Source organism: Euphorbia lathyris, chromosome 3, assembly GCF_963576675.1.
Source record: "Euphorbia lathyris chromosome 3, ddEupLath1.1, whole genome shotgun sequence".
NCBI lineage: Eukaryota > Viridiplantae > Streptophyta > Magnoliopsida > Malpighiales > Euphorbiaceae > Euphorbia > Euphorbia lathyris.
Window position 1 is genome coordinate 14342406 of NC_088912.1, and position 7528 is coordinate 14349933.

Consider the following 7528-nt stretch of genomic DNA (forward strand, 5'->3'; position numbering starts at 1 on the left):
TGCAAATAAATACATATGTTTACTTTTCTAAAAAGTACTAAACGTTACTATCTTGCAAATTCATTCTTAAAACATAGTATTTTCTAACGTTTTCATAATCTAATCTAATTCTCATTCTAACAAATTCAAAACCAAAACCGATTAAACGATTTTTCCATATTATAAACCTAAAAGTAACTGTAACCGATTATAAATTAGTTTTGTTCGAAAAACGTTCCCTGTGGGATCAATATCTCTTATTACTACAAGCGTATACCGTGCACTTGCGGAATCGCTCAACAAGTTTTTGGCGCCGTTGCCGGGGAATGCCAAATTTTTAACAAAAATTTATGTTTTTCGTGTTTTATTTCGAACCTTGGTTTATAATATATTTATGTATTTATTTATTTTTATAGTTTTTATATTGAGGATGGTCACTAGGACTAAATCCTCGTTGTTATCTAATGTTTGCAATTAGATGTTTGCAGATAAAAAAAATTCAAGTTTTTTCAAAGATAACCTGGAGAAGAGAAATCTAGCATGCAGATACATCATAGAAGAGAAAATTCTTAAAAAGCTTGTCAAGAACATAACAGATGGTTTTACCATAAAAAATTTTAATCTCTTCCCACACACATTTACCTCTTTCCTATACACTAAACCCTTCACCAACATATCAAATTTCTTTTGTTAAGAAATTTATTCATTTCCTACAAACCCAAATAATTTCCCTTTTTATAAACATCCCTAAACAGCCTCTTGCCAATTAAATTGGCAAGGGAAGGCTTGCCCCCAATACACCCTTGTGGTGGGACCCCTCCCCGGACCCTCGCTCAGCGGGGACGCGTAATGCGACCGGGCCGCCCTTTTTTTTATAAACATCCCTAAACACCTACATCTATCTCTCTAAGAAATCACCATGGAAAATCTTCTCAGACAGATATATCAGAAGTAGGATGAAATTATCTTATTCACCATGAAGGAATTGTATACTTTTAATATAGTTTTGAAAGTTTCGGTTCATGTGCGTAGTTTTTTGTTCGAGGCCAGAACCAGAAGTTCGGCACTACAAAAAAAATGGCTTCTAATCAAGGGAGGTATTCTCACTAAAAGTCCAAATATCCTCATTAAAGCATTTTTTATTAGAATAATTACTCTCATGTGGCCCTTCATTACTAGGTCCCTTACTAAAAATATTAACGAGAATAAAGTGTTATCCTCATTATAAAGTTACAATGATAATAATTTTATCCTTATTAAAATATTTTTTAATGATAAGAAATATTCTCAATAAAGTATCTGTAATGATTTAAAATATTCTAATTAAAATGTTTATAATGATAAAAAAATAATCTCATTAAAATGTCTAAAATGATTAAAATTCTTCTCATTGAAGTCTTTTAAGTGTTTATAATGATATTTCCCCTCACTAATAATATTATTTAAACTAAAATTGTAAATAATGAAATAAATTAAAACTTGGATTGAAGGGAGCTGTGATAGCATAAAATTTCTACATATGATGTCTCAATACTATTTCCCCAAAATCCGATTAAGTGGTGAGCAAAGTAGACATGGTATTTACCGTTGACATATTTCAATAGCTCAGCCAGAGCATATAATTTCTAAAGTCACTGTGAAATAAGAATATCTAACCTGTTAGTAAGTTGCTCAAAACTACATAGAGCCAGAAATTCCAATGACACAGCCATCAAAGCATCATATGTAACATTAATAGACTCTAACTTCAAAACATTAAGAGAAGGGCTTCCTTGGACAATCCAAAGAACACCACTAGCTTGGATAACTTCTGAATCCAGTGAAAAAGTTTCAAGAGATTTGCAATAAGAAACCACTGCTTCCATCAACATATCAGTTATTTTTACGCATGTTGCAATACCAGGAACTATAACAGCAAGAACACATAGAAAGGGAGTAAATATTAAGCAAATGATGGGGCAAACATAACACTAGATTTGGAGACTCTTGATTATGTCAGAACAATAATTTCATAATATCTCATCATCATCCTATAAGAAATTATGGTTATTTAGAATAGAATCTTCACATTTTGTTTAAATCCACGGACAATAAGGAAGAGTATACCCTTTTTGACCTGGTAATTTTTGAAGTTTCATCTATGGGTTAATTAAGCCCAAAACAAAGAAAGACATTATATCCAATAAAGAGTAAACTAAGTCTAAGTAGAGGCTTACATACAAGTCATAGTATTTAGTTTTTAGTAGTAGTAAATACAATACCATATCAGCTAAAAAGTTTCTTATCTTTGAGGCATCAAGAACCAGCAATATTATGTCCAAAGACTTGGCAGCAACAATAACCTGAAACGGAAAGGCGTGTTGATTCTACAATGACAAACAGCTAATTGGGCAAGAGGATATTCAGTTCAACAACTACTTATGAGATGAGAAGATTTATGCATGTTGTACCTGCCTCCCATGTCCCTTCCTTCTGAAGCACCTTTAATTATTCCAAGTAGCTGAATTTTGACATAACCTTTTCCTACGAGAATAAGAAGAAAACAGAAAATGCTAGCATAATCAGTTATGAACATAGACATGCCCAGTTTAGGAAATCTTTCTCGCATCAACTCCTCAAAAATAAGTTGGTCCACCTAGACTGTACAATGGTGTGTGATATGTGCAATTTGTCATATCAACCTCATTTCCTCATAATTGGAATTGATATGCGCAATTTGTAATAGCAACCTCAACTGTACTAGTCTAAAAATATCATTATATGAACCTCATTTCCTCATAATGGTATGTGATATGTGCAATTTGTCATAGAAACCTCAGTTGTAACAAGACAACTTCTTTAAAGACATACAAACTTCTTCTTTAGAGGAACTACAACTGACAAATCTTGTGACTTACTTAGTAGGAGATCTGCATATTCCATCTTCAAAATCTGCAACTACTGTTACCAACTTTATGGGTACTCTCAACTCCTTGGCCTCCTTGGAGGTTTCTTGGCAGATGCTAAACTTGGTTGCTATTTCACAATTGCAATTTTTGCTTATGTAACTGCTTTGGTAAGCTCTCATCTTATACTATCACTAGCTAGAGAGTGTGATGACTACTGGAAACAACATCATCAGTGTATCAAGGAAAACGGTAAAAAGATAGACTGACTGACTATAAAAAGGATGTTACGACATTAAAAAATGTAAAAAATTGACAGGGAGATATGGTAAAAAGAGAGATAAACCTTAAAAGAGACAATGATGATTCTGATTCCAGCGCAGATAGTGTACTTGATCACAGGATTGTTTTGGTGATTGGATTTATACCTGGACTCAAGGTTGATGCTATCCCACTGTTATGAACAAAGAGGATAATCATTTTGTTGTTCCATAAAGAAATTTATGTTTTAGGTATGCTTTAAATGGGAAATTTCATGATTAATAATCATAGGCAATGGTATGCTATAGAATTACAAAAATGATTTCAGCGCAACTATTTCTACTATCACGTACCTCAAATATGAACCAAGCATTTCCAGAATTCATTTATGGTTCATCAAATGGTTTCATAAATAAACATAAAATAGTAGTGTTTATCAAAATTTTGACAATCAAATCTATAATCTTCTCTTCCTCTTCGCCAGCAGCTTCATTGAGCTTTAACTCTAACGCACTTTCATTTCATTGCTTTCTTATGACACCAATTGAACTCCTTCTTTGGTGAGTTTAAACTATCCCATTCAATATATGGACTTAATATCCATGGAAGCAGAGGCAAATAAGATTCTCCCCTTACGTATTGGGGATTTGAATTTCAATCATTAATATTACAAAATTTGCTATGTAGCAATTCCTTTGATTTTTCAATTCCTTTGAATCAAGATATATTCCAGGTGTTTAGCATTCTTTGACTTCTAAACGTTTCAAAAACAAATTTCAACTTTAAACAAGTTCAGTATACCGTCTAAGACTATATTTTTCTATATAAGACTATATCATTGCCAGCCCAAGCCAAAATCGTCTATATTTTGCTGTATAATACTACATTTTGCTTAAACTAGATTGTGATGAAAATTTGTCCAAATTAAAGTAACAATTACATGAAATTATTAATGTAAAACTCAACTTACTTGTTGTTAGCAACTTCAGAATCACAAGGGATCGTTTTCGCCGGCCACCTTCTGCAATCTAAGTTGATGTTTAAATTACTAATTTAGTCTAAACAAAATAGAGTCTTATGCATTAAATATATTCTGAGTTTTCTTTTATGGTAGAGGAGTTTTGTTTGGGTGGGCAATAATAGTCTAATCCACTAAAATAAAAAATATAGTCTTAGATAGTATATTTAACTTGTTTAAAGTTAAAATTTGTTTTGAAATTATATAGCTTTCCTGAAACTTATTTTGCCGTGGAATCAAATTCTATCATCCTCCACTTCGTCATTGCATATTCAAAACCAATGTCCGATCCCCACAACGAATTTGATAAATAAGATAAACTGTTCTTGCTCCATTTTTCTTCGGACCTCTAATACAGTGGTAGATTTGATTCTAAGAAAGATTCTTCAAGCAACATCTTCTATTTCATTGAAAGACTTGAAAACCAAATCATTATGAGACTGTTTTTGTTAAAATAAAAAAAATTTAATTTTTCATATAAAAAATTAATAACAGTAAAAATAAAATAAAACAAAGACATGTGAAAAGAAAAATTAATTGGGTAGTTGGTATGGTTTGTAGGTCAAAGTTAAAGTATGAGTGAATCCATATTTTTGATGTAAGTGTCAAAAGTTTTGTATGAGTGTTGTATGGGGTTTCGATATTTGTCTGGAAAAAAAGATATGGTGAAGTCCAAATCCTTTAGTTTTTTTACTATGTGTTTTATGCTTTGACACTTTATTTAATATTCCATAAAATAATTAGTCCTTCAAAATTATATATTCAATACTTAATAAATTTCAGTTTTAGTCCTTCTATTCTAATAAAGTGGTATCACAACCTAGGTTGAGAGGTTTATTCTTCTACAAAATAATATATTTGAGGATGTGGGTCTGATTCCAAGAGATAGCCTAAAAGAATGATCATGAACTCGACGTGACTATTGATGATGAGCTTTACTGAGTTGGGGTGGGTTATGAATTGGTAGCTGAGTATGTGGGTCTGATTCGCCAAGTGATAGTCTAAAAGAATGACAATAAACTCGGCTTGACTGTTGATTTGAATGTCATTTTTTTTATTAAGACTGGTTTTCATACCGACTCTGATAACCACTTGAATTTGGTCATTCACTTAGATCAGGGTGAATTAACCCGTTATTCTAAAAATTTGAAAGTGATTCCGTGTACATGGTAAATACCCTAAGGTAGAAGTCATGGCTAGTCCCTTGGCATTTAAGAACACAGTGGAACTGTCTCCGAATTCCGCAGCATATGCAATTCACGGTCTCGCATATCTATCACAAAGGAAACAAACGGGCAGATCAGCTTGCCAACCACGGTCGCATCAGCACTGAAGCTTGTTGGTGGAACACGGCTCCGCATTTCTGCCAACTCTTAATTAGAGACAATGCTTGGGGATGAGCTTGTTTTCATTTTAATTAATTTCTTGCTTTCTTTCTTCGATCTTGTATGAACATTTTTCTTTCCTTTATTTAATAAAATGGGCTGGGGCAAGAGTTTTAGGGGGTGCCAACATAGTTGGGATGTCCTTTCTTGTCTCCCTCCTCACTTCCAATCAAAAAAAATTAAAATTTAAAAATAAAAAATAAATTATATTTGAGAGTGAAACTGTCTATTTAAACTACCTTATTCCATTTCACCGATAAATAAAAAATAATTATTTCTAAAGAATACGTATTTTATTCGCTCATAATTTAAATATTTTTTTTGGTAATACTTAATCTATTTTATTATATTATATTTTATGAAGTCAATAACACCTCTAGACATATAAAACCAAAATAAAAGGCATAAAAAAATAATAAAAAAAGAAGAAGAAAGGCAGTTAAGAGCAATTAGAAAAGACAAAAACAAAAGCAAAGACCACATGAATATGAGAAAAAGAGAAGAAAGTAAGAGATGAGAACTAAACAAAGAGAAGGTCATGAAATCTTATTAATTAGGGTGATTCATGAAAAGAAAACAGAGTAAGGTCATGTGAGAGAGGACCAGAGAACCAAAATGAAAGACTTATTATTCAAACTCATTTAAACAACACAAAAAAATAAAGGAAAAGTGTAAGAAACCAATAAAAGGAAGAGATTGCAACATTTTTAATCTCCTAAGACCATTGGATTGGATTATGTTATAACCTTATACGCATTGGCTAACCAAAATAAATGTTTGAATAGACACAAACGGCAATTAAACCAATATTGAACACGAACACGTAAAACTAAGTACGCATGAATATGATAATATTGATTTATCCGTCCTTGTAGGATGAGATTTCTTCTCTTCCCTAGACATATACGAAAATCGAACCTAGAATCTCCGAAGATCACACCCTTATTCGGTCCACCTGAAATAGTCAGTTTCGAATCCAATCGGTGTCTAATCACAAACTGATGTGCAAATGCATGAGTAGAGACAAAGTTAATTTATAGAGAGACAAAACTCTAAAAAGACAGTCTTGAAAAATAAAAAAATGTGTTTCATAGTAAAAGTCATACTTAACAACTTCAATTCTTGAAAATTTTCATTTTGAGATCGTTAACGATCAAATTAGCAATGTTAATTGGGGGGGGCGATTTTACACGTTCGCAAAAAAATGTTTTTTTTGCTAAATCGAACTTGTTCAACTTGTTTTTTGGATATATGCCTGTTATAATTTGAATGATCAAGAACCAATTTTTAAGTATTAATGTACAATTTATTAAAATTCAGCTAGATTTCGTTTAATAGTCATAACATGTAAAAAAAAATTGAATTTAGGGAGGGCTGAACACGTAAAAAAAATTAAAAAATTTAATTTCAGATGGCCTACCAAGCCAAAAAAATAATTTGGATTTAATGAGGCCTAATAGGCAAAAGAAACAAAATTTGAATTTTGAATTTTGGGAGGCCTAACAGGGAAAAAAAAAATTAGAAATTTTGATTTATAGAGGTTATCAAGCCAAAAAATTAGAAATTTGGATTTGGAGAGGCCTAACAGGTCCAAAAAAAAATTAGAATTTTGGATTTAGGGAGTACCTAACATGTCCAAAATATTGAAATTTTGAATTTTGGACAAGCCTAACACTTAATGGGCCATTTTGGGGGGTTAATTCAACACGCCCGGTATTTTTTTTTTCAGAGAGGGGGGCTAAAACTACTCTAGGTCATGGTGGTTCTGACGGCCCCCTATCGACAATCACAATCCTCATTTTAACAAAAAAAAAAAAAAATCACAGTTTTCGTATAACGATAGTATAAACTGTCTTTTTTAAAAAAAAAAATCAGCTTCTCTCAACAATAATATCACAATCGGAGGTCACCAAAATTTATTTCACAATCTTTTTGCTCTCATTTAATCCCTATTGATGTTTGGCAAAGCCAAGTAGCAGAGATAATGCGAGGATCAAATT